This window comes from Abramis brama, assembly GCF_963993115.1.
Source record: "Abramis brama genome assembly, chromosome: 4".
Lineage (NCBI taxonomy): Eukaryota > Metazoa > Chordata > Actinopteri > Cypriniformes > Leuciscidae > Abramis > Abramis brama.
The window spans coordinates 21,664,967-21,692,041 of record NC_139966.1 but is presented as its reverse complement, the minus strand read 5'-3'; the positions used below and the strand labels follow the sequence as shown (position 1 = coordinate 21,692,041).

General features: G+C 37.5%; 1 protein-coding gene and 1 long non-coding RNA gene across 2 annotated transcripts in view; one reads left to right on the top strand and one right to left on the bottom strand.

Moving 5' to 3' along the window:
* LOC311081149 (uncharacterized protein) overlaps positions 1-27,075 on the top strand; it is a 434,400-nt gene that overhangs the window by 262,767 nt on the left and 144,558 nt on the right. The gene's annotated exons all lie outside the window — the stretch shown is intronic.
* On the bottom strand, positions 5,453-6,435 carry LOC311081170. The gene is made up of 3 exons (XR_014605819.1): positions 6,384-6,435; positions 6,157-6,288; positions 5,453-5,558 (listed from the first exon to the last, which is right to left on the bottom strand). It is a non-coding gene; the product is annotated as an uncharacterized lncRNA (long non-coding RNA).

Below are 27,075 nucleotides of genomic sequence, written 5' to 3'. Positions count from 1 at the left end.
ACAGGCGTTGGGTTGTCACTCCTCCAAAGTTTCCCAGATCCTTCTCCAGGCAGGTGCAAGCGGTCCACCTCTTCATGTCCTTGAACTACAGTAAACTCAACTAAGATGGCTGAGTTCATTTAAAGTTCTAGGAGTCTAGCGCACACACATAATCGCACTTTTCTGCTCCTCTTAACATGGGTTGGCACAGTCACATATACATACATAACCAATTACTGTACATCTATGCCAAAACAATATAAGCCATCTTTTACAAACAAAATAAATAACAACATTGAATGCAATGCATTATATCCAATACATTGGCTAAATAGGTGTAACAAAAAGGCATCTACAATAAACAAGGAGGCAGGTAATTGCATTTTCCCGATATTATACAACATCTCACAATAAAAACAAAGTGTTGTGTTTTTTGCCAAATAAAGAAAAATAAACACGAAGCGAGTTCTGCCTTCTCTCTGTCAGTTAAGTCCATTCTGAAACGCGTCCAATAATGAACCATAACTCAGCGAATACTCAGTCAAACAGTCACACAGGCATGAAGCTTGAATTCTCTTCTTTTAAATGAAGTAATTTTTATAAAAAACAAATATTCTCAGTTTATGCAATCTGTATGAAAAGAGAGAGATGTCAGTCGTTCTCATCTCAGCTCATTATTTTTAATTTGACCCCGCCCATGGAGAGCATGCGCTATTCAAAGGCAAATGACTGAGGCAATCCTGCAAACTTGTGAACGCCCCCATATCAGCTCGAGAAAACACATCAAGCTTATTCAGATCATTGTACTTGTTTACACCGTCTCGCGGCGCTGTGAGGAATAATACTATCGTAATACCGTATTTTCCGGACTATAAGTCACACTTTTTTTCATAGTTTGGCTGGTCCTGCGACTTATAGTCAGGTGCGACTTATATATCAAAATTAATTCAGACTGAGATGAACCAAGATAAAACATTACCGTCTACAGCCGCGAGAGGGCGCTCTAGTTGGCGGAGTTGTTCAGAAGCGACACCAAGGATGAAGAAAATTCAATGGATTCAGTGATGTGGAATGAGATCGCGGGAGCTTGGTGAACTTGTTTACTGGTAACTTGCTTGTTGGACTCGCTGGCTTATGTTAATTTAGCCTATTCAGCCTCCCAGGTATATGTTCTTTATGCTATTGTGTAGCTGAATAACTGTTAATGTGTTGCGTTAACATACCGGACACCTACTCAGCCTGTTGTTCTGTGTGCTACTGTGTAGTTGAATAACTTGCCTTTCCAGATTAAATGTCTGTTCTTGGTCTTGGATTTTGTGAAATAAATTTCTAAATAAATGCGACTTATAGTCCAGTGCGACTTATATATGTTTTTTTCCTCTTCATGACGCATTTTTTGACTGATGCGACTTATACTCCGGACTTATAGTCCGGAAAATACGGTAATAATAATGGAAAATGTACCTCATGCTGGTATTTCGAGGAGCAACGGATGCCGCTGAGCTGAGGAATACTGTAGTAAGTTTTTATTTTCATTCTCAAGTGAATCGCGTTTCTGTGTGTGAATGAATGAACGGCAGAGATGCGCGCTGTTTACCACAACTGGCAAAAAGACGGTTTAAATTTGAATCGCGTTTCTGTGTGTGAAAGAATGATGATGTTTTAGCAAACTGTATTGCTATACTGAGATGAGTAAAAATCGACTGAAATATGTTGAAATAAAATGTAGGCTATTTGTATAAGCAACGTATTAAACTGCAAATTAACATTTATATGCTCTAATATTTCATGAAAACAACGTTACAGTCAGGCGAAATATGAAAGACAACATTTTGTTGGCTAGATTTGGGTACAGTTTTTACTGTAGAATATACTGCCACATCAAATAAGCTTTTGTTTAGCAATTTCTGCTTATATGTTCTCTCTCTCTCTCTCTCTCTCTCTATATATATATATATATGTATATGTACATGTATATATATATATATATATATATATATATTTACTGTTTTTGTCAAAAATAAAGTCATCAACTAAGGTAATAGGCATTCTGGTTGACTACCTACTGTATAAACCTTTATAACACTTCTATATTTAAAAACAAAGAATATGCAAAGTCACACTGGCACATTATGTACTTTCTTCTGCTTCAGTTTGACAGAATACTTATAGATTCATGACATTAACTACATGTGCAAGGAACATGCATGCATGTCATTCAATTTATGATGAAGGTTTCAAGAGCATCGATTCTGTCCTCTGAAAACTCAGCCTTCTCTAATCTGTCCATGACTTCAGAAACATCTTGGTCCTTCATACAGAGCAGCTGAACAGAACCAAGCACTGACTGATCCAAACACCACTGGCTGGCTTATTCAAATCTTCCATCAAGTGATTCTGTGAAATAATACAGAGAACAAGGGAGATACAACTGTAATAAACACCATGCACAAGAAAAGCACTGTAAAGGTGTAAATTGCGTTTCAACCAAAAAAAAAGTTTGCAACATTTACTGTTGTTTTGTACTGTACTGTAACTGTAATTCATGTATTGTGAAACTGCAGCATCATCATCATCAAGTCATTATATAGTGGTCTTCTCAGCACAAATTGTTTCAGAGCAGTACTTTCTAATGTTTATTTGATGAAATATGTATGAATGTGTTTGTGCCCCTATTAGTCAACTACAATTACAGCAAAATAGTGTAATGCACCTACCGTGGAAAACAAGTGCTTTTTTAAATGACTTTCCCAGTGTTTATTTATTTATTTATTACAAAACGTTTCACGAGACGTATTTTGCTAATAAAAATGTTTTCACCCAAAAAATAATTAAAAAACAGGTACGGTAAACCATACAGTGGTTTCAACATGTAAGTCATAGTAAGACAGTATAGGCCTATATAAGACAGTTATATACCATTCAATCACATAGTTTAGTTTATGTATTTAAGACAGTGAGTGGTTTCATGGTTGGCTAGTTAGGCTATATTGTTAATGTTAGGCCTAATACAAAGAGTGATCTGTGCAAGTAACTTAGACAAACATAATTTCGTATATCATAGATTCAAATTTGTATAAATTAACGTACAACATTATCATATATCGATATATAAACTCTGTTGAGCTGTTGAACGACATTGAGAGCTGTTCTCAGGTGTCGATTGCTAGTGACGTCACTTCCAGGGGAAGCGCAGGTGACTGAGTCTGAGCGCTCAAGTCTGCAACCAGACGTTATTGGAGATATTACGTACTTCAACTGACTATTTTATGATAAAGGACCCTACATTTATTTTATAAAATATAACTACTTTGCCCATTTAACCATCGCAGAACTGTAGGCTATTCAAAGACTGATTTAATACAATTTTAGAAGTAAAAATACATTTATAAAATATATTTGAAAAAGTATTTTTTATTTGGATTTATTATATGAAATAGGATAAAAATGGCTGGGTCGACTCGGAGAGAAAGGCGGGTTCTTCCACGTTTTGTCCACAAGATGTCGTTAGTGTCTAATTTGTTGATTACATTAGTAATGATACTTATGATACAGTTGAGGGGAAAGTCGTTTATTCTTAAAGCTTTAATTCAGTATCATTACCATAATACAATTTTTTTTTTGAGACTTTTTTTAGCATTTATCTTATTTACAACACAACGTACAAAAAACAAAGAACAAGGGGCACTGTATATTGTATAATAACAAAATAAAGTATTAAAATTGATCCGCTTCTTTATATGCAAACCATTTTGTCCAGCGCTTATAATATATGTGTAGAAAGTATGTCATCTTCTCCATTGAGTGTATCTCCTCCACTATTTCTTTCCATTGTTCAGTCCGAGGTGGGTCAATCTTCAACCAAGACCTAGTGATAGCCTTTTTACACGCAATCATTAGAATTTTAAAAAGATAAATGTCGTCTTTTTGGACCACCTCACCTGGTAGTAGACCTAACAAGAAAATCTTAGGGTCTTTGGGGATGACATAACCCGTTATCCTCCCAGTAATTAAAAAAATACTGTCCCAGAATTGTTCTAACTTTGGGCACGTCCAAAATATATGAGAGTGATTGGCGTTCCAATGCCCACACTGTCGCCAGCATTGCTGATGTTCATCCCTTTGGTTATTAATAATATGAGGTGTAATGAAAAATCTGACCAGACTCTTCCACCCAAATTCCCTCCATCTTTTAGAACTAGTAGACGTCTGCTGTGTCACGCACATCGAAAGCCAATCACCCTCTGACACTTCCACACACAGCTCTTTTTACCATTTTGACTTAATATACAAGGTATTATTTCCATTTTGTTTTTGCAGTGCTTTATACAATTTAGAGACAGTTTTACTTGGCAGGAACTTATAAGCATTAATAAAAACTTTAACAATGTCATTGCCTTCAGGAGAGATACCTTTTCTTATTTCACTGTTATAGAAATGTCTCACTTGAAAATATTTGAATAGATCTCTGGGGTCTAAGGTGTTTTTGGGGCCCCTGGGATGTTTTGACATGCCATTTGTGCTTTTTTCAGTTATTTATAAACATGATAATGGCAAAGGTGTAAATTCACTATTAAAGCAGCGCTCGGTAGTTTCGGGATTTCTTCGCTGTATTCTCGCTTTTTGCTCGCAGGTTTCTCTCTAGAGCTCCCCCCACAGCTTCGGAATAGATATTTGACAACACTGTTGTAAAAACTCGTTGGTGATTCTCAGAGACCAGAGGCTAGGAGATAAACGACATCAAAGCAGATGGGACATTCTTTCAAACGTCTTCTTCATTTGGGTTTAAACAGTGTGAGGGAGCGCAATAATAACAGCATTTTAGCAGATTTCTTTTGGCCGTAAAGCAAAAGCAATTGTTTATTCCAATGACTCTGAGGCTGTTCAGTTAAGGGTAAAAAAGTTACTTAGTTCACCTTTAAAACTGCCATTTTATCTTTTAACATACCATACCAACAAACATGAAGAATGTATTTGATTATTAATTTCCTGGATTAAAAACTTTAATTTAATCTATGAACAGTACTATTTTATATATATATATATATATATATATATATATATATATATATATATTTTTTTTTTTTTTTTTTATATATATATATTTTTTTTTATTAATTTATTTATTTTTTTAACCCAGCATTTTTTTAGAGTGAACAGTAATCTATTGCAAATTTCAAACACACACATTAAACCTCATTAATACAGGTTCATATGTGACTGACTCTTCATGATTGTCATCTTAAATCATACACTGAAGGTTCAGAATTATTGGAATCACATTCTGCAAATCTCCTGTTATCTTAAGGGAAACAGCAGGAAACCACTGAAAGAGTTGTGGTTACTCTGGCTATCATATATCCTCTTGCCAGACCAAAGTCTCACATAGGCAACATCTCCAACCTCCAGGATCAACACAACTCCATTCGAGGAGTTTAAATCACCCTGAGCCTGATCAGCATAGGCTACAACCATGCGCTCTCCATTCTTATAAATGGATGCACTTGATGGAGTTGGGCCATGACCCAATACAGAGATTCTGAACATGTACGCTCCTTTCAGTGGGGCTGTGAAAACACCTAAATCAAATAACAAGAGATACAGAATCAGATGTTTCCTGTATGATTGTTTAATTATCAAGCACACTATGTAATAGTTTCAAAAGATGGCAGATGATTTCAGGCTGTTTACATGACAACAATGTTCTAAAAATGGACAAGTTTTTTCTTTGCATTTTTCGCGTACAGACGTTGTCAAAACAATCCCCATTAACACGGATTAGTGGAAACTACTTTAAACGCTGTATTCTGCTGCCTGGCCAGTAGGTGGCAACGTCACTTTGTAAAGAAACACCACACACCTTTAGACTGATCAAGTAAACAGTTTTCACAAATTCACGTTTTTGTTGTTTACACAGAGACGATAATGGTATTGTTTCCAAAAACTTGCACTTTGAAGCCCAATTTCAAACGTTGAAAAGTCCCCCAATGAATGAACACCCACAGCGCATAAACCTGAATTACATACAAATTTGTACGTGTTTAATTGAAACCGCTGTCGTGTAAACAGCTCCTAATTCTCTTATACACATTACACAACTGCAGAGAGGTCTGAATGGAGCAGAAGGGTTTTCATTACTATAAACTGAGTTTTATGACTCATTTCATTGATAATTACCTGTAATTGGGTTGTAGGCGTTCCCTATGTTTGTGAAGACGTTCCTGTAGGTTAGTGTGATTTCAGTGGTAAAAGGACCAATATATCCACTGCCAGATTGCATCAGTGAAGCTGAAAAAGCTATTTATCTGTCTGATATTGAAAAACATAAGCAATATAGTGATATATTACTCTATTACACTGAGAATGTATACACTGAATTTAAAATCATTCAAGCAAACTTTCACCTCTATTTTCCTTTCTCAACTCCACTTGACCCAGAGTAAGATTTGATATTTCTGTAAAGGAATAATGATTCTGTTAAATGACATTTTTTAAGCACTTAATTTTACACTAACATTTACACCATACATCGTATTGCATTGGTGTTTTACTTTGAGGATCATTGATAAAATAATGAATGTTTTGGTGAGGTACCATCATTTTTCTTGTTCAGCTCTTCCAGGATAACATCATTTTTCTTGTTCATCTCATCCCTCAGTTGCGTCTCTAAAGCTCTGATGTTCACTTTCTGCTCTGTAACGGTGGCGGTCAGTTCTCTGATGTTTGTTTTCTGCTCTGTAACGGTGGCGGTCAGTTCTCTGATGTTCACTTTCTGCTCTGTAACGGTGGCGGTCAGTTCTCTGATGTTCACTTTCTGCTCTGTAACGGTGGCGGTCAGTTCTCTCAGCGCTGCATGGATGTCAGTGAAGAACAGATGGCAGTTTTGTTGGCTGTCAGTTGAAGCTTCATCTCTCAAAGTGTCTGTTTGAGGTGGATTCTGTCTTCCGTCCTCAGATCTGAGCTGTTGACTGATCTCATTCTCATTGAGTCCTCCATCTACCTGATGCTGTACGACACACACAAAGGTTTCCAACAGCAGCAGTAAACATACTAAACCCTTCATTCTTCACTGATGTTTGTTTCCAGCTCTTGCTCTTCATCCTCACAGCCTCTCGTGTTGCTTTTATAGTGTCCTGATTTATTGTCTTTTGTACATGATTTACATTGCTTCAGATAAAAAAGTAGTTCAAGTTAATGGTTAATCTTAATGGTTAATGTAATTATTAACCTGATTTACAACTTTTCATGTACAAGAATGGCCTAGATTTTGGGTTTCCCAGTAACTGGTTTACAATTACTTGTTTTATGGTACCATAATGTGAGCTGTTGTTTCGTGGTGTGAACTTTGATCTTAACACCTTTAACCTTATTATTTATTATTACACGGTTCTGTGGAATACTTGATTCTGATTGGTCAATCGCACCATCTAGCTGTAAGTTATTCTCAGCGTGCACAGAGGCGTCACCAGGTTTTTGCGTAGTTTAGAGTGACAAATCGTACCAGCGTACCTTGAGGTCAAAATGCGTATCTGCTACGCAAAATGCGTACAGGTTGGCTGGTCTGCAACAGACTCTGTAATCTGACCAATCAGAGCAGAGTAGCTCAATCACAACAGACTAGGTAATCTGACCAATCAGAGCAGACTAGCTCATGGAAAGGAGGAGTTTAGAGAGACTGAGGGTGTATTCACACCTGCCTTGTTTGGTTCGATTGAATCGAACTCAAGTTCATTTCCTTCCTTGTTGCGGATCTTTTGGGCAGGTGTGAATACAGCAATAGCACTCGGGTGCGGACCATACAACCGAACCGAGACCCAGCTGAAGAGGTGGTCTCAGTACGGTTCCAAACGAACTCTGGTACGGTTCGTTTAAGGTGTGAACATGAACCGACCCAAATGCTGGAAATAACGCATAAAAATACTGATGTGCTCAGCAAGTTTAGCGAATGGATGAAGGAGAGGGGATATAAGCGGTCTCGCGCACAGTCCGGCGCGCTGTCTGTGCACACAATACTGCACGTCTTTCTACGTGTCGTGTGTGCATCAGGACATTCACAGACAGAGCGTTCTCTTTTGTCTTATCGCGCTTAAATGGTTTAAAAGCATTTGCATGAATAGGAGCATGATCATACAATGTAACGGTAGTTTAAAAATCCTATTACAACATCGTATAGACGACATTGTATCATTTGATGCTCATTAGATTCTTCATATTGCGTTTGTAGAGAATAACAACAAATCAGTAAAAAACAAATATTGCATTACGAAATATCTCCATGCTGAGCCTGTTTTTGCACTTCCTGCTTTTCCCTGCTTGAGAATTCCTGTCCAATGAATAGACGACCTTAGCACACGTGTGGTTTTGTTTACAAATTTTAGTTCACTTGCAAAAAGAGCAGTGTGAAAGCGAACCGTACCAAACAAAAAGAATCAACATTGTATTTGGTCCGGACCAAAGCAAGTGAACTATCGGACTTTCCTGGTGTGAATACACCCTCAGCACCATCGCAAGTTATTCCCAGATAACAATCGCTGAAAACAGAAACACAGGCTCATCCGGGTTACTGAAGTCAGCAGTGCTATACACTTGCTAGGAACGTTTTTTTTTTTGTGGAAGTTTTGCATTTGGTAAGCTAATAAAATATTAAAACTTAGTCATATTAATATTTTGTGTACAGTTATTTAATTATGCCATCCAGTATCATGGACTTGCTCTATCGTTTCATAATAATGAAGCCGCTGCCATTTTGTGACTATTGTTTGGTAGAGTTCAAAGGTACAGCACGCACATCCAAAACAATAAGTAAGGGATAATGTATAGAGAAATGTATTATCAAGAAATAACAGACCGCATTCTACATTGGAATTCAGCCAAGCCATGTAATAAAACTGGGTGCTGGACAGACAAGTAGTTGCAAAGGTAAACAATGAGTCCGCACACCAGAAAATGCTCCTTAGTGATTTTAATCGTTGCTCACCACGCAGCAATCACGCGGTGAGCAACCATTAAAATCGCCAAGGAGCATTTTCTGCACTGAAAAAAATGATTTTTTGGCCCTGTAATTATTATTTCAATTATCTATATAAATTCTACAAAAAAATACCAATTCAGTGCTATTACTTTAAAATAGCAGTTTTTCATGTAGTGCATTACTTGGTGATTGTTTGTAATTATGTGTCCTCAGTTTTGTATGTAAATTGAATCATTCGATCCAAGCAATATTCACTAAACCAGTTCATTGGCTTAATTAGTTGATATTTCCAAGTAAAATGTAATGGAGTGACATCAGTGAATCTGGCAACCTTGACGTCAAAGCCCCTCCCCACATTTGAGCGGTCTTTCTCAGACATGTACCAGATGGTCCACATTTCGACGGTTGGCAGACTTGTTGACGGAGACGGGAAGAAGTGAATATGGAACCATGAAGGTAAGTTCTAAGTGAAACAAACTTTGTACGTTTCTGTTGGCTCACCTAACGTTACTTAAGTCAGTTTCTCCGCACTGAAAGCAGCGGCGCTTGCTGCGCTAGCAAATAGTGTATTTTCCTGCTAGCTAGCTAACTAACTTTGCTGGCAGGAGATATGTCCAGAATTTCCCACAGCACTTTACAGCTTAGACGGCCGCCTAAACAACACACGCCTGCTGCCTTAACTAACGTCTTAAATAAAAATAAAAATAAAATATATATAATATGCAGGGCCTGAACTTCAGCACGGAATTTATGATTGTGTATTTGTTAGGGGTGTAACGATACGCGTATTCGTATCGAACCGTTCGGTACAAGGCTTTCGGTTCGGTTTTCGCTACGCATTACGTACCGAACGGTTCGTTGGACCAGCCCAGTCAAGGACGCTTGTCAAAAAGTACGGGGAAGCTTGTTGACGCTTTGGCCGCTCTGACGTAGCAGCATTTTGTGTTCGATCATGGGAGAAGAGAAGTGTCACACCATGAAATGTAAACAGAAAAAACAAGCAATGCATTCGGCAATTTAGGATATCGCACAAGATTTGTCAACACAGAAAACATTTCAGTTTTTTTCGACACCATCGTATCAATTGATTTTGATTAATATGCTGCGCGAGGGAGAGAGATAGCAAGAGTCTTGCATTCAAGACAGCGCTCGGGTGAGTGCGCGCGCGCGGCCGGGGCTCTCTCTCTCTCTCTCTCTCTGCTCGTTCTAATGCCCTGTCAAGCTCGCCCTGTTAAACTGTCAGGACTCAAAAACACATGCAAATTATACACTTTCATTCTATGATGGTTAAACTCTGCAATAGGGCTTGGGCGTCGTGACGTCATACTTGGAGTGGCGGCCATGTTGATGGCCTCGCGAATGTAAACATACAGCAAGTCGAACGAGGAGAAGCATCCCAAGCACACTTCAGGACCTCAATGATGTTCTTCGAGAGACATTTGATATTACAGGACCATTCACTGTTATGTACCAGGACATGGATTTCGACGGTCAGTTTTTCAATTTGACCTCGATTGAGGAAGTACAAGATAAAGCTAACCTCAAAGTAGTAAAAACTGAACCAGTGATCTTGAGTCTCACTACTGTGGACTTGTCAGAAGTCGAATATCCAGTTCCACTATCTACAGAAGCAAGCTCCTCCTCATCTGGATGTGACACAATCCTGTTGTCCTCCCAGATGAGAGTGGACCATCCTACAGGTCTAAGCCATGGCCATTTAAGTTTGAAATACCACACTTTTCTTACGATATAGACCTTGCACTGGAAGCAGGAAAGCAAGCTTATGAAAATGATGGCACACTTTTTAACAACCCAAGCGTAACTAGTAGCATTCTTGAGAAGCTTGCAGAGACTATATTTGGCTTCACAGCATATCCAACTGGTGTCCAGATTTTAGCTGTTGCTGAAGCTTTGGTACAAAAATACCCATGCCTCAAAGAGCCAGGGTCTTTTAATGGCCTATATGGTTGGCAACAGAGGTTAAAATATAAAATGGGCAACTACAGGGCAAAGTTAAGAGGTCGCCAACAAGCCATTCCAGAGCTCGAGGTGAACACACTGAAGAGACGATGCTCCAGTGAAGAGGGTTCACATAAAGACTTTAAAAGGGCAAAAAAAGCTGAAGTCAACTATCTGCCACCACTGCCATTTGGTGAGACTGAGGAAACCTTAGAGAAGGAGAGACTAGATTTGCTGAAGGAAATAAAGAAGAAGAACAATGAGAGGGCAATTAATGAGAAAATGGAGAAGTCTTTTGCTATGAGAAGAACAGAGGTTGTCAAGGATTGCCCCGCAATCCAAGACCTCTTGGAGAGATGGCCTTCTCTGTTCTGTTAAAATCAGGTAAATCCAGTTCTTGTTCGTAGCAACTAAGTGTATGTGAGTTCTCATGAGTCATCTTTGACATGATTTTGTGTTTTTATCTCTCATTTCAGATCAAAGAGGAGTTTAAGCGAATAACCACAATTCATCTGGAGCGAACGTTTTTGTCCAGATTGGATGGGTACACCACCAAACTCCTGGAGATATTTCGGAGGAAGGGCGGGACTGCAGGGACCAAAATAAAACCAATGTTGGACTCACTGAATGAGGTAAAATTTCGAATTATTTTAATTACATAATCTAATGATGAGGTCATACACACTGAGAATGTATCACTCTTATTTAAAGGACAACTTCGGTATTTAACACTTAAAGCCCTGTTTTCAGATTGTTTATGAGGAAATAGAACGATTTTGATTAAAATTTGGACACATGCTGCTGGCCCGAGCTTTTTTGGTTTCTGTGGTAGCACCCCCCCACCTCCACAATGGCTGCATAGGTGCACTGGAACAATCCTTCCTAAAACGCATTAAACTTTCGTTTACAAAGACGTGAAACTCACCGAGTGGTCAGGGGTGTTCACTGATATGTTCACACAAAAGATGCTTTCCAACAGGTGTTTTACCATTCGTTGTAAAACTGTGGACGTATTTTTCAAAACGCCTCACACCCGTAGATTCTTCCGCTGAGAGCTTGACTAATAGAATAGAATAGCGGCGGACTAATACCGTACATCACAGTACATCTAATACAAGTCAATGGAGTTGGACAAAAACTACGATAAAACCTGTTGGAAAGCATTTTTTGCAGCGATTTTTGTGTGAGCATATCAGTGAACACCCCTGACCACTCGGTGAGTTTCACGTCTTTGTAAACTAAAGTTTAATGCGTTTTAGGAAGGATTGTTCCAGTGCACCTATGCAGCCATTGTGGAGGTGGGGGTGTGCTACCACAGAAACCGAAAAAGCTCGGGCCAGCAGCATGTGTCCAAATTTCAATCAAAATCGTTCTATTTCATCATAAACAATCTGAAAACAGGACTTTAAGTGTAAAATACCGAAGTTGTCCTTTAATCTGATCAGTGTCTGTGTTGGCTGAAACTGTTCTCCTGATCCTGTCACTGTGGCCACAATTAACAATTTATGCACATGATTTTCTCCACAAGTGTATACAAACCTGTCATCTGTCCCTTAATATGTGCTCAAAAGCAGAGAGATTTACAGAATTTTCAAAGTGACCCTCTGAGTGCAGCGAGATCCCTTCCTACTGCCCATAGACTCCAATACAATCATTTCCCAAAATATTACTCTTGTGTGAGGGAATTCCTGTCCTTGCCTGGTTCATTTTGTGATAGGAGGTACTGTTATGTTGCGAAAAATTCATTTGCATGTCCAGTGATGAGGCAAAAAACTTCCCTCACTGGGCAGAGACAGTTTCTGGACCCACAGATTATGACATGCACTAGACATTGACTCTTGTCTCAACACACATCGTTGAGAAATTCATGTTAAGTTGCACACTTCACAACGTTAGAATGCAGTTGCAGACTTACATTCTCCATGGGTAACTTTCTGTTTACATCTGTATGTGCTGTTATGTATGTATGTTACATATGTTATGTTATGTATTTTCTGCAATAAATTTTCTTTTTGTGTTTAATAGCATCATGTCGATGGCAGAAGGGACATTATCATCCGTTGCTTAGTTGAGTATCTTGGAGAGAGTGGAGAGGAGCTGATCAAAGACTATCAGGTATCTGATGATCATCATGACTATATTAAAATGATTGTCTAGCCTTATGATCTGGTCTTCACTTGTGATATTATATTGAAGGTCAAAGATTCTCTACACTTGTGATGTTTTTAAAAAAAGACTCAAGATGCATATTTTTAATCAGGCTTTTAACTGATTTCTTAAATCTTTATGCTTTTACCCTTTATTTTTTTAATCATATTTAATCTATCTTATCTGCCTTAAACTTTAACTTGCCTTTTGTCTCTTTTTTTCTGACTATTTAACGATCACTTATTAACTTTATTTTATGAGCAAAAGAGTATTTAATTTGATTATACCTTTATAACCTATTTTACTGATTTAATCCCTCAGTATTTTATGAGCAAAAGAGTATTTAATTTGATTATACCTTTATAACCTATTTTACTGATTTAATCCCTCAGTATTTTATGAGCAAAAGAGTATTTAATTTGATTATACCTTCATAACCTATTTTACTGATTTAATCCCTCAGCTTTCAGCTCCAGTGTTTCCCCCATGGGGACCTTCCACACTGGGAGTAGTTCTGGTCAACCAACACGGGTGCCGTCCCATGGACAGCTCCAGCCTGGGTGGCTGGAGGGCTCTGCACCTCTGTGTGGAACCTCTTGTCTGCCCGGGCCAGGGTGGTCACTGTGTCGGCACTCCCTGTGGTTGTGGGCGTTGACCCCTCTCAATCTGGATGGCCCCCAAAAGTGACTTTCTTTGTCTCAGGGTCAGCCTCTGTGAAGCACATTCTGTAACTTTACGTATGAAAAGTGCCATATGAATATTGTTTGATTTGAGTATACTATATTGAGTATACCTCTTTGTTTTTATTTTCAAATGTTTTTCTCTTAACCTTTTCTTTTACTTGGAATCTATTCTTAGTTATTTCTAATTGTGGTTTGTTTGTTTTCACAGGACGTCAGCCAAGAAGCATTGAAAGAGGACTGCAGTAATCACATGATGAAGATCATCGTCATCCATCCCAATGTGGCACAGGAAAACCAAGATCCCGTGAACGTGTCAGTCATCATAGAGGGGACAGAAGTTCTGGAGGACTGCGGAAGTGTGACAAACGCTTGCCTCCTGCTCATGGGTGTCATCTATGCCGTCAACTTAAGTTACCCACTGAAACTGAAATATACGTTTGAAGTATTTCAGAAGCTGTTTCTTCAGCTTGACATCCTTAAAATGTCACCAAAGGTCCAGTCTCTCCACAAGAAACTTTTAGCGTGAGTGTGCCAGTGTTATTTGTGCTTTTGTCCTGCACAAACAATCTCTTTAGATTTTGTCAGTGATTTCAAGTGTTGGTCAGTTTTATATAAGCTCTGTTTGTTCTGATCACCCGAGAATGTCAGCAAATGTCCAGTCTCTCCACAAGAAACTTTTAGCGTGAGTGTGCCAGTGTTATTTGTGCTTTTGTCCAGCACAAACAATCTCTTAAAGGAGAACTCCGGTCAATTTTAACATTGAGCTCATTTTTTTGTACATTTGGAGTGCTGTCAATACAGAGAACAACGACAAAAATCGGTGTTGCCTACACCGAGTTATTCTATTTTTAAAATTTGCACCCTGTTGACTTCAATGGGGCAATGTTTAAACCTGCTTTTAGCCTCTTAACATCCTTGATGTGTCATTACAAGTGCACAGAAAATGTGAGTGATTCCTTCTGCGTGAACACGAGTGGATCTGACTGCAGTAGATTTAAAAGATATGTATAAAAATTATGTTATTTAAGCCAGCGCAAATACCTGTTTACATCCTGTTTTTCGGTTGAAGTCCAAAGTAATCGATTGCCGAGTTCACGCGCATAGGTTTAGTTACCAATGATCACGCGCGTGAACTCGGCAATTGACTACTTTGGACTTCAACCGAAAAACAGGATGTAAACAGGTATTTGCGCTGGCTTAAATAACATAATTTTTATACATATCTTTTAAATCTACCGCAGTCAGATCCACTCGTGTTCACTCAGAAGGAATCACTCACATTTTCTGTGCACTTGTAATGACACATCAAGGATGTTAAGAGGCTAAAAGCAGGTTTAAACATTGCCCCATTGAAGTCAACAGGGTGCAAATTTTAAAAATAGAATAACTCGGTGTAGGCAACACCGATTTTTGTCGTTGTTCTCTGTATTGACAGCACTCCAAATGTACAATAAAATGAGCTCAATGTTAAAATTGACCGGAGTTCTCCTTTAAGATTTTGTCAGTGATTTCAAGTGTTGATCAGTTTTATATAAGCTCTGTTTGTTCTGATCACCTGAGAATGTCAGCAAATGTCCAGTCTCTCCACAAGAAACTTGCCAGTGTTATTTGTGCCTTTGTCCAGCACAAACAATTTGTTTGCATTTTGTGTCTGTTTTCTGACAGTGATTTCAAGTGTTGCTCAGTTTTATATAAGTTCTTTCTGTCCTGAACGTTCTGAGAATGTCTGCAAAGGTAATGATTGCAACTGTTAATGGACAGAGTTGATGTATGTATTCTTTACTGTTCTGAAAGTTGATTAGAAGAAAGGGGACAGTGCACGCTGAGTTTTTGAATAGCATGTTTTTTTTCCCATGCTAAGGCCAGCTATCTGATTGGTTGAAACTTGTTTGTAATAGAGCCCAATTGATGGAATTACAGAATTGGAAGGGAAAAGTCAACTCTTAACACTGTATTCCTTTGTATGCTGGAATATCAGTCCTAAAGTCAGTTGGTGCTTTGTTATTCCACATTTAATTTTTCAAATTCTATACTGCTTTACTTTTGAGCTTTATAACGGTCTCTGAACTCCCTTGATGTATGGACTCTATGTATATGTATATATGCACTGAAATTTGCGAGCAAGAAGTTCTATGGCCATGTTTTTGTGGTTATATGTTATGTAGCTGCAAATATTTGTTTTGGAAAATATTGAATTATTTAATAGAATAATAAAAATATTTACTTAATTCGATTAATATTAACTAGTACATTCATAATAAATATTACTTAATAATTACATAGAATATAACAAAGAAAAGATGAGTAAGAAACAAAAAGAAATATCAGCAATGTTCACTTGGGTTTTGTAATTGGATGCAATGGTAATCTGAGTGAAAGTTACAATCAGTATTGCCAGTGCAATTTACTTGTGTATTTTACATAAAAAATAAGTGGTTCTAGTAAGTAAATATTACTTAGAAGTAGCCCGAGTAAAGATTACAAGCACTTTCTGTGTGGAAAAAGTTGCCTAGCTTTTTTTAAGTAAATGTCACTCCAAATTTTTTTCAGTGTGGTGTGCGGACTCATTGTTTACCTTTGTGACTATTGTTTGGTACACTGTCAGATTATAAGAAACAAACGGGTACGATTTTAAAACAGTTTAATCTGAAATCAAAACTGTTAAAAAATAAAACTGTTAAAAAATAAATAAAAACTTTGAACATGGTGTACAATCAAGATAGGCTACTTATTCCAATATCCAAATATGATACTAAATAGCACAGGGAAAAGTGCTTCTATTTGTGACGTGCTGTCTTTGCATTTGAACATTTCGCATTTTAAACAGGACACACATTAACTGAATAAATGTTACCCAATACAAACATATTTATAGAAAACAGTTGACAATGATTAGACAGGAGTCCAATAATAGCATAACGAATCACTTATTCTAAAAAGAATATCAAGTATACCGGTAAGTTAGACGAATCCGACATATGTGGGCTGTGTTAAGTAAAACGAACGTCATTTAACGAATTAAAAAAAAAAGGATGGATAATACAAAATGCTTTCTGGCATTTTGACAGAAAACAAAAAACATGCAAGAACAAAATTTAAACTTAGCCCGTCAAATTTAATTTTACAATTATCTTCTCTCTCTTTGTGCTCGCGTCCGTGTTTGTGAGAGAGATCTCGCGCAGCACTGATACGCTAGTTTTCATACAAAATACATATGTAACATAATTAGGTACTTTAGTTATTAACACAATAATGTAACACATGAAGGCTACGTTTCTTAGCACTGAGAATTAATTAATAAACGCCTGTTTCTCCAGACTCGCGCTTATCCGTAATCCACAAATCACATCACTTTCATAATCACTAAGACATAGCGATTTCAAGTTTATTAAGATTTATTGTTCAGCATTACTTGAGCATTTTATTATTTGCATGGCTGAATTATTTCTTCCTCTTTTCTGAGTGACCATGAAGAACGGAGTATTTTAAGATAATCCATGCGATCCGTGTGATCATCGAATCCATAGGATTAAGTAGTTAACTCAGTACAATATTTCAACTTTCCACATAGGTCCCAGGCCGTTTACCTTCAGGAATCAGATGTACAGTGACTACTGTAGAGGTCTTCACGGGTCCAAAAATTCGTGCCCGAACCCGAAAGAGACCCGTAATGTGCTACACCGAACCGACCCGGACCCGTCTATTATTTCAAAAGCTGGACCCGGACCCGTGCAGATCCGAGAAATGCCTAACCGGACCCGACCCGGACCCGTCTATTATTTGAAAGCTGGACCCGAAACCGCCGGGAAGACACAGACCCGACTGGACCCGATAGTCACATATTCCACCTTAAACTGCTATTGCAAGTCAATAAACCTGTTGCGAAAAATACAACTTTTTGTCTTACCTAATTTAAGGAGCTGTGGTAGCGTAGTAGTCTCCTCTCCCTTCCTTGTAACGTTAACGTTACCTGACTGGCTGTGATCATGCATTACAATCCTCCGACAAGAAAGTTATTCATGTTACTCCTCTCGTTATTCCAAGTCCAAGCTTAATCCACTCATTATTTCAGCTTCAAAAGTCCACTTGATGTCACGGTGACGGATGACAAATGCAACTTTGCACATGTAACTTACATTCTGACTCGAGTTAACTCGCATAATAACTTTGACTGTTTGCCCTTTTGAACTAACGTTATAATAACGATTGCTCGTTCAGTGCCATGGCCGCTGACGTTATTTATTTGCTATCATCTCCGTGCTCTCTGCTCTGCATCGAGTCTGAATCTGACCACTAAAACTTTAAGATTAAACAAGACGGTTAATTTATATTGTAAAATCTAAAGCGCGGTTTGGCGGTCCCTCACTGAAGCTCTGGTAACTGGTTGCCATAGAAACATGACACGCGCTTGAGACTGCACATGCACGCTAGCTGGATCAACCTAAAATATACTTTTTAACGCAATTTATTTTGAGTGTCCTAATTTTACAAGTTGCAAGTTACAAAACACAAGCAGTGTCTAATCACGGCCGGGTTTTCTCCGAATCTGATCTGATGACTCCGATCGCACGGGTATTAACACAATGTTAAACAGACCCGGGACCCGAAGTAATAGATTCGGACCCGACCCGGACCCGGCTGATCATTTAAAATATAGACCCGAACCCGTACGGGTCCCGGGTCGGGTCCCGGGTCGACGGGTCTCGGGTTCACTGTGAAGACCTCTAGACTACTGTACTGTCCTCGCTTATGAAATCAGCCAGACTGCGGACCGCGGGAGTGGAAGGCGGATCGAGCGGGATTCTTTATTATTGTCGATTTTCAGTCTCTTTTTAATGATAGGCCTTACGCATCTGTCAATCATCCCCGCTTACTATTTGGGGAATGAATCCAGCGCTATGATTGGTCGAACTCTTCTTCTTTTGCTGTTGCTTGATTTGAGGACTGCGCGTGCAGAGGCGTCACCAAGTTTTTGTGTAGTTTAGAGTAACAAATCGTACCAGCGTACTTTGAAGTCAAAATGCGTATCCGCTACGCAAAATGCGTACAGGTTGGCAGGTCTGCGTATTACGTGTTCAGTCTATAATGTTTCATCGCCATATAATGGCCTGGCAGCAGAAAACAGCATTTTTAGTCGTTTTCGCAGATCTGTGTGAATGGGGATCGCTTTGACAATGGTGTCGTTAGTTCATGCGTTCATGACATCAAGGCTAGATTATTGTAATGCTCTTATGGGTGGTTGCCCTGCACGCATAATAAACAAACTACAGCTGCATTGGCTCCCTATTAAACATTGTATACATTTTTAAATATTCCTGATTACTTACAAAGCACTAAATGGTTTAGTTCCACAGTACTTGAGCGAGCTCTTAACGCATTATAGTCCTTAACGACTATTGCGATCTTAAAATTCTGGCCAGTTAATAATACCTAGAATATCAAAATCGACTGCTGGCAGTAGATCCTTTTCCTATTTACCACCAAAACTCTGGAACAGTCTTCCTAACATTGTCCAGGAAGCAGACACACTGTCAGTTAAAATCTAGATGCAACCTCGCCCACTGAAGGAGCTTACAGGTAAATAATTTATAAAATGAACCAGCAGCCTTTTACACAGCAGTTTTATTTAACAAAATCCCTTCCATTGGGACACATAAAAGAAACATATTAATCAAAAAGAGCAAATAAAACAACCCAGGCAATACACTGAGGTACAAGTGGAGTGAATAAATAAATAATACTCCAAACAAACAATTCATTCACCACAGCATTTACCTATATGTGACACCCTCTCACCAAACCACTGCATTCACTACAAGTAAACACCACACGTGCGCCCACTGCCCCTCGAGTGCCACCACCTGGGAAAAAGAACGAACACAAACACATTTAAACAAACAGCTCAGCAATCCTTCATTCTCATGAACACCATGCTATGTCATTACTTCCCAACAAATGTCTAGTCAAAAAGAGGGACTCACTCAACAAATGCTGAAGACACTTAAAACACAATTTCCAGCGAGTTCAAAGACACCATATTAAAACACCATATTAGATAAAAAAACTAAAAATAAATAAAAAAAAGACAGTAGAAAACAAAACTCTAAATTAGACAGATAACAATCGGTGCCAGTCCTACAATAAAAATGCACAATTTAGTTCATTTCTAAAACAAAACATTGAAATACCAACTATCGATTCAGCTAATACCTGGTTTTAGTAGCTCATGCTATCCACTGATATATTAGTCATCAGCCCCATTCCTGAAGCATCAAAATGTTGCAACAAACAAGGAACATAACATTACTCTTAGAAAACAATAAACAAAACCACAAAAGCAGTTACTACCTTGCCTTAGCAGCTTGCGTTATGCACTGCAATAATCATCAGCTTGCTCCTGAACGATCAAAGAGCTCAGCTTCCCATTCACCTTCTATGTGGTAGGTAGGGGTCTTAGTGTCCCCCTACCTACCACATAGTCTAAAAACACATCTCTTTTACCTAGCATACACATTACACATTATCAACTTCTATAATTCAATGTTAGGCTGCATAGATTAGGCCAGCCGGAACCGGGAACACTTCCCATAAATCCTGATGTACTTGTTACATCATAAGAAGAATGGCGTTTATGCTAATATTAGTCTCTCTGTTTATCCCAAGGTTTACCGCAGTCCACCGGATCCAGTCCGTATCCAGATCTGATGAAGGACCTGCGTCTGGACTCGATGATATCGCAGTCCTGAAGTGTCAACTAGTCTCTCCCCTGTGAAGGGCTCCTTCCGTTCCCTTTACCTCCATTCAAATAAAACGTGGTCAAAATTATTCCAGTTTACATGGATACGCGGAAGTGACAAAAAAAAATTGTATTATGAATTTTTAAGGCCAGACAAGTAATTTGGTGAGGTCAATTTGTAAAGAAAGACTACACGCCTGCGCACATATATATTTGAACGCGCATATAGACTAAACACGCAATACGCATGTGTTCTCTGTTACTTCAATTTCCTATTATCACTGTAGCTACTTTGTAACAATCTATATTGTTAAAAGCGCTATATAAATGAAGGTGACTTGAAAGTGTTTCTCTCAAATTTTGTTTAAAAAACATAATTTCACGAGTTCACGCTTACATATAATTAAATAGAGTAAAATTATGCGTATTTACCGTGCTGTCCGGGGGGGAGGGTCCGAGCTCGGAATTTACTCCGAACCCATAGTACTCCGCCAAAAAGCAAATGAGCTTGTTAATGAAAATCTGCTTGTGTATTACAGATGCTGTGAGAGAGTCATGCCTCCCGTGCCGCCACTGATGACGACATTGTAAAGCATGCAATACGGTGGTTCAGCCTGGCAGCAGAAAGAGGAAACTCAAGGAGCCGTCCCACTGGCAGCGGAAGCAGAAGCCTGTTTTGAAATGTTTTTCATTAAATAAAACAATGTTCTTGGTACAATTTATGATTGTATTTTATTTTTCATTGAGCTGTTTTTATAGTTTTATTTTTACTGGTTAAAAAGGATGAATTTAGATTTTCAAGTTTTTAAAGGGATCATATAATGGTACATGCACTTTTACAAGTTGATTGTACTGAAATGTGTGTTGGCAGTGCCTGTACACAACAATCATAAAATGATAAAAATCCATCCAGTGGTTTTTTTTAAAATCTCCTTATATGTTTGACCCTCTCTGAAATCAAGCCGTTCGATTTTGTGACGTCACAAAATCACCCTCCCACGATTGTGATTGACAGCAGCGTTTCAACACAGACCCGCCCTCGCTCGTGAGCGAGCTGTCTGTCATCATAGTGCATTCATTTGCTGGAGAAGAATGGCGTCTAAGCGATTGTGGCGTTTTGTTCTTGGGTGTAATAAGGAACACAGCAGTCATTTTGATGGAATCCCAGCAAACACAAAACGTTTTACAACGTTGTTTTTTGGTTGCAATTAGGTAATGTTGCAGTGCAACGTTTTAAAAATGTTTAAGAAACCACACCTAAAATAAAAAAAATAATTTAACCAAAATAAAACGTTTTAGAAACGTTGTGAAAATACCAACCAGGTATGTTTTCTTTAGGTAGTCAAAAAAACGTAAATATCACGTTTGTCTACTACGAAAACAAAACCAGACCAAAATGCAACTTTGGCGAGACGTTTTATTTAGGTGTTAAAATAACGTAGTCTGCACGTTGAAATAGGTTTTAAAAGAAACGTCACGACAGGCTATTAACCCAGCAAACACAAAACGTTTTTACAACTTTTCACAACGTTGTTTTTTGGTTGCAATTAGCCTAGGTAATGTTGCAGTGTTTTAAAAACGTTTAAGAAACCACACCTAAAATAAAAAAAAATAATGTAACCAAAATAAAACGTTTTAGAAACGTTGTGAAAATACCATCCAGGTATGTTTTCTTTAGGTAGTCAAAAAAAACGTAAATATCACGTTCGTCTACTACGAAAACAAAACCAGACCAAAATGCAACTTTGGCGAGACGTTTTATCTAGGTGTTAAAATAGGTTTTAAAAGAAACGTCACGACAGTATTAATACAACCATGCCAAATCTCCAAAGGTACGTTCTGTTTGTGTATAAAATAAAAATATAACAGTATAACATTTTAACATTAAAGCGATTCTTCATTGACCGAGTAGCCTACAGACGAGACCGCTGTAGGCAGCCTGGTTATAAAGTATCAAAAGGAGGTGATATGTGAATGCTTGCTCTAGTTGTCTCTTCTCATTTAATAGCCTATAAATTTTCGGATAACATTTTTTACGCTAATCATCACTGAACACGTCATACACACTTTTGGAAAAATTCTAATGTCCTTGCATTCATGGAGCCTGAGGCTGGCGCTCTAATGATGATTGACATACTTTAGTACGACAAACGAATAAAATGCCTTAATGTAGGCCTATTGCGTCCTAATTGTTGTTTTAGAATGTTGCAAGTTAAGAATTTCAGTGAGGAAAACAAAGGCATGTCTATTCTGAGAACATAATGAAAATAAGCATGAATCAATGCCCTACTTTAATATATCCTGCTTTCTTAATGCCTTAAAATAGTCTAGCAAATCTGAAAAATATTTGTTACAGAACGCATTTATTAATTGTTATTCATTTAGTGCATGGTCTATGTTTGGATGAATATGCAGACTGTTTGGATGAATATGCAGAGCCGTGAACGTTGTCTACAACAAAAACAAAACCACGGCAACTTTTGTGGGACGTTTTATTTGGGTGTTAAAATAACGTAATCTGCACGTTTGAATACGCCATTACAGTACCAAAATACAACCAAATCTTTTGGCACGTTTGTGTTTTTTTACCCTTTCATGCATTATCCCCCCCAACCCCCACCAACCCCCACCCCGCGTTGTTTTAAGAGTAGAAGGTTTAAGATTAGAAGCTTGATCAAACTATTTTAACGATCCCGTGAAATGTCATAAATGTTAATAATGTTAATTAATTCAACAGTCCATATTAACTAAAACTGCACATAATGGATTATGAGCATGTGCATTGAATTAACAAATTGGTAACACAACACAGGTGCACTAATAAGCATTAATTCATGCTTTATAACTATAACCATGTGTTAATGTGATTCATGAAGAACTAAACCATTAATTAATGATTACTGCATCAGCAACTAATAAAGATTCTAAATTATTAATAGATTAAGTAATATATGAAGTGTTATTAATTCAATAATGCATTAATTCCTTAATAACTTATTTTATTAACTAAAAGTGTAAATTAATGCATTAATTACCACAGTTGGTCAAAGCAATGTACTTCAACTTCCAGTTGTCTGCTTTAATTAATCATTGATGATTTGCAAATGTATCATTATGTTATGACTTTTTACTTGTTGAGGCACATGACTATTAACTAATGTCTAATTATGTGCCTTTTTTAAAGAATTTTTGAGATATAGTCATTTAAATGGTTGTTATAGAAACGTGTTTAACACTTTAAAGAACATCCATAATATTCAATGTGTTTCTCGTTGTATCAACACTTGGTGTAGAAGCGACTACTTTAATCTGCATTCAAGTGAAGGTCCATTCTGGCCCACACTGCAGAAGGTACTGGGCACCAATAGTCTTTATGGACAAGTATCTCCATTCATTCAATCTATTAAGGAGACAGAGTTGTAACTTCGGTTTTCATTTGGCTCTGACATCAGCCTCCATCATTTAATAAATAAAATTGCCTCTTCTGACTCACACACTGGCCTTGACTTTATTGATACTGTGCGTTATTTTTTACAACATAGGCTATACTTTGTATACAGTGCTGTTATTGTACACTGTTTTTCATAAAGTAGATATTTTTGCAGATTACACTTTTCAAGCCGCTAGAGTGCAAGTGAAAGAAAATAATAATAATATTATGTATTAATATTAAATATAATGTATTCATGTTAAAATAAATGAAATTGTATCTGTTTTTATTAACACATACAATAAGATTATAAACATAAGATTGCTATTAGGGGTGGAATGGTACATGGAACCGAAACGGTAGCCTACGGGCGTCACGGTTCGGTGCATGAATATACATGGAGAATAGCCTACACGGTATAAAAATAAATAAAACTTGCGTGCAAATTAATGTAATGCAGAAAAACTGTTTGATAAGCGGGTTCTTTAGGGATACCTAATCTGTAGCCCCGCCTTAGCTCTGAAGCTCTGTGGCTATAATGAACAGGCTGTGATGTCAAGATTGCAATGTGTGTGTGTGTGAGAGAGAGGCACGGGCACGATCGAACAGTAGAAACAACACATTTATCTCCGTCATTTTGTTCATACAGGACATCATTTCAAACTGCAAAGTGTTTAGGCCTACTTATACGTAGGCCTATGTAGCCTACAATCGCAATAAAACACAACATGTGCTTTGGTCGAACTGTAACACTTGTCAAACTGTAACTTACAACTGTCACCCAACCAAAATCTCTCTCTCTCTCTCAGACACACACACACACACACACACACACACACACACACACACACACACACACACACACACACACACACACACACACACACACACACACACACACACTGTTTAAAAGCAAAACATATTTATCCAACCATTTAAAAACAGTCTGTGGGTGCATTTTTTGGACATTCATCATAGGTTTTCATTTCTTGCCCTCAAACAGAGCACTAATGTGTTTATTTTTAATAAAAAATAAAATAAAATGTGTTTTTAATGGTAGTATTATTTTATAGAGAAATAAATTATAGTATATAATTCAGATGAAAATAAAGTTAGTGTTACAGTTTTTTTTATTCGCTTTGGTACTATTTTCACAAATAAGGTGTACATTTTCAAAACTCTTAGTACAAAAATCCAAACTGATCACACTTGCAACACAGCTAGTCATTGTTTCAAAACCTGATCTCATGCTTTCATTACAGTTATACACTTTTCAGTCCACATAATCATTGTTTCAAACACAAGATTATTGTAATATGTAATGAGAACATTTGGTTTAATCACAGAAACACAACAGTATGATCTTCTTTCAGTTTAGTACTTTTAACAATCAGCTCATTCAACAGCAAACAATGCAAGATACATGTTTCAAATCACAGTTGTTGCTGAATTAATTACAGTAAAACAGGCTATGCCACATTAGAAAATACACGTGCATAACCTAACTTATGTAACTGAATCCATAATGTTTGTAATAGTATCTATCCAGTGTGTTATCAAAAGGTGTTATGAAGTACAGCCATGAGGTTCTGTGCTAGAACAGAGTTTGCTGGCAATGAATACAGTAAATGATTTTGACTATTTGACTGAATATACTGTAGTGGACCTTTACAGATGAAGGTTGAGTTACAGTAATGTAACAGCCATGTCTCTACCATGTTTACAGTATCACATGGCATACATACTGTAATGTAAAATGCTGTATTTGATGCCGTCTGTCTCCCTTCTATGATGCATCTCTGATCAATCTGATGTTTTACAGTCATTGACTGTTTCCTCTCCCTTATACTCTATTCTGCTTTACAGTATTTTCACAAATGGCAAATTTCTCTGTATCTTTCTCTCTCTCTCTCTCACACACACACACACACACACACACACACACACACACACACACATACACACATGCGTGTGCACACACTTTGAACATCATGGTGGTTATTATCTATAAATCACTTATGTAAAAATAATTCATTACATTTGGTTATCCATATCGGAAATTGCAAACAAGTTCTATAGAAACTGTATATTGAATCAATATCTATAGAAATCTATAGGTGTACCAAATGATTCATTGATTAACTATTAAGATCAGTTAGATTAAATAATAGACAAATGTATTAAATTGAACAAGAAGAGATGCAAATCAAAAGTTTGATAGTAAGAGCTTTATGAAAGGCAGTTACTGTGAATGAAACATTTATGTAGATGAAACACTTATTTTGTGTTGTGAAAAGGATACTTTGTGATTGTGTATTGTACTTACACAATTGAAAACATGATGAAATGTTTGAAAAAAGTGCACTTTTGATGATCTGTTGTGATATTAGCACTAAGAGTTTTGAAAATGTACACCTAACTTGTGAAAATAGTACCAAAGCGAATAAAAAAAACTGTAATTCAAATTTTAAGGAAAACAAATATTGATCTGAAATATAGCAAATTAATTTTAAATTCATTCAGGTACCTCAAGGTCTTTTTGTATTTTTATTAATTTTTTTTATTTTATTATTAATTTAATAATAGACTATTATATATATATATATATATATATATATATATATATATATATATATATATATATATATATATATATAATACATTTATATTATAATATTATATTAAATTAATAAAAAATGTATACAAATATACTTTGCAACTTTACACCTCGCGTGAAGAACCTGGAAGCTGGTATTCACCTTATTTTCCACGGCAACAAGGGCGGCGCCATTACGCTCATTTTGTCATCTTACTTCCGGCTGAGCGGGACTTCAACTTCCGGCTGAGAGAACATACCGGTACGCTAGTTTCTAGTCGTAAACAATATGTTGAGTATTATATGTTCAGTTAAAGGCTGCCATAATAATTGGATCAAGAGGCGAGAACAATTGAACAAACTGTGTTACGAACACAATGTGATGCGATCTGAGTGTTGTGGTGCAGTTTACGATTTACACCCACCACCTTAAGACGAGGAGCACCTGAGGCAATGGCGGAAGGCGCTAAACTTGAAGTGCCCAACCAAGCGCCCTTATGTGTGTTCATACCATTTTATGGACGGGAAGCCGACTGACGAACACCCTTACCCCGAGTAAAGGCTCGGCTACGA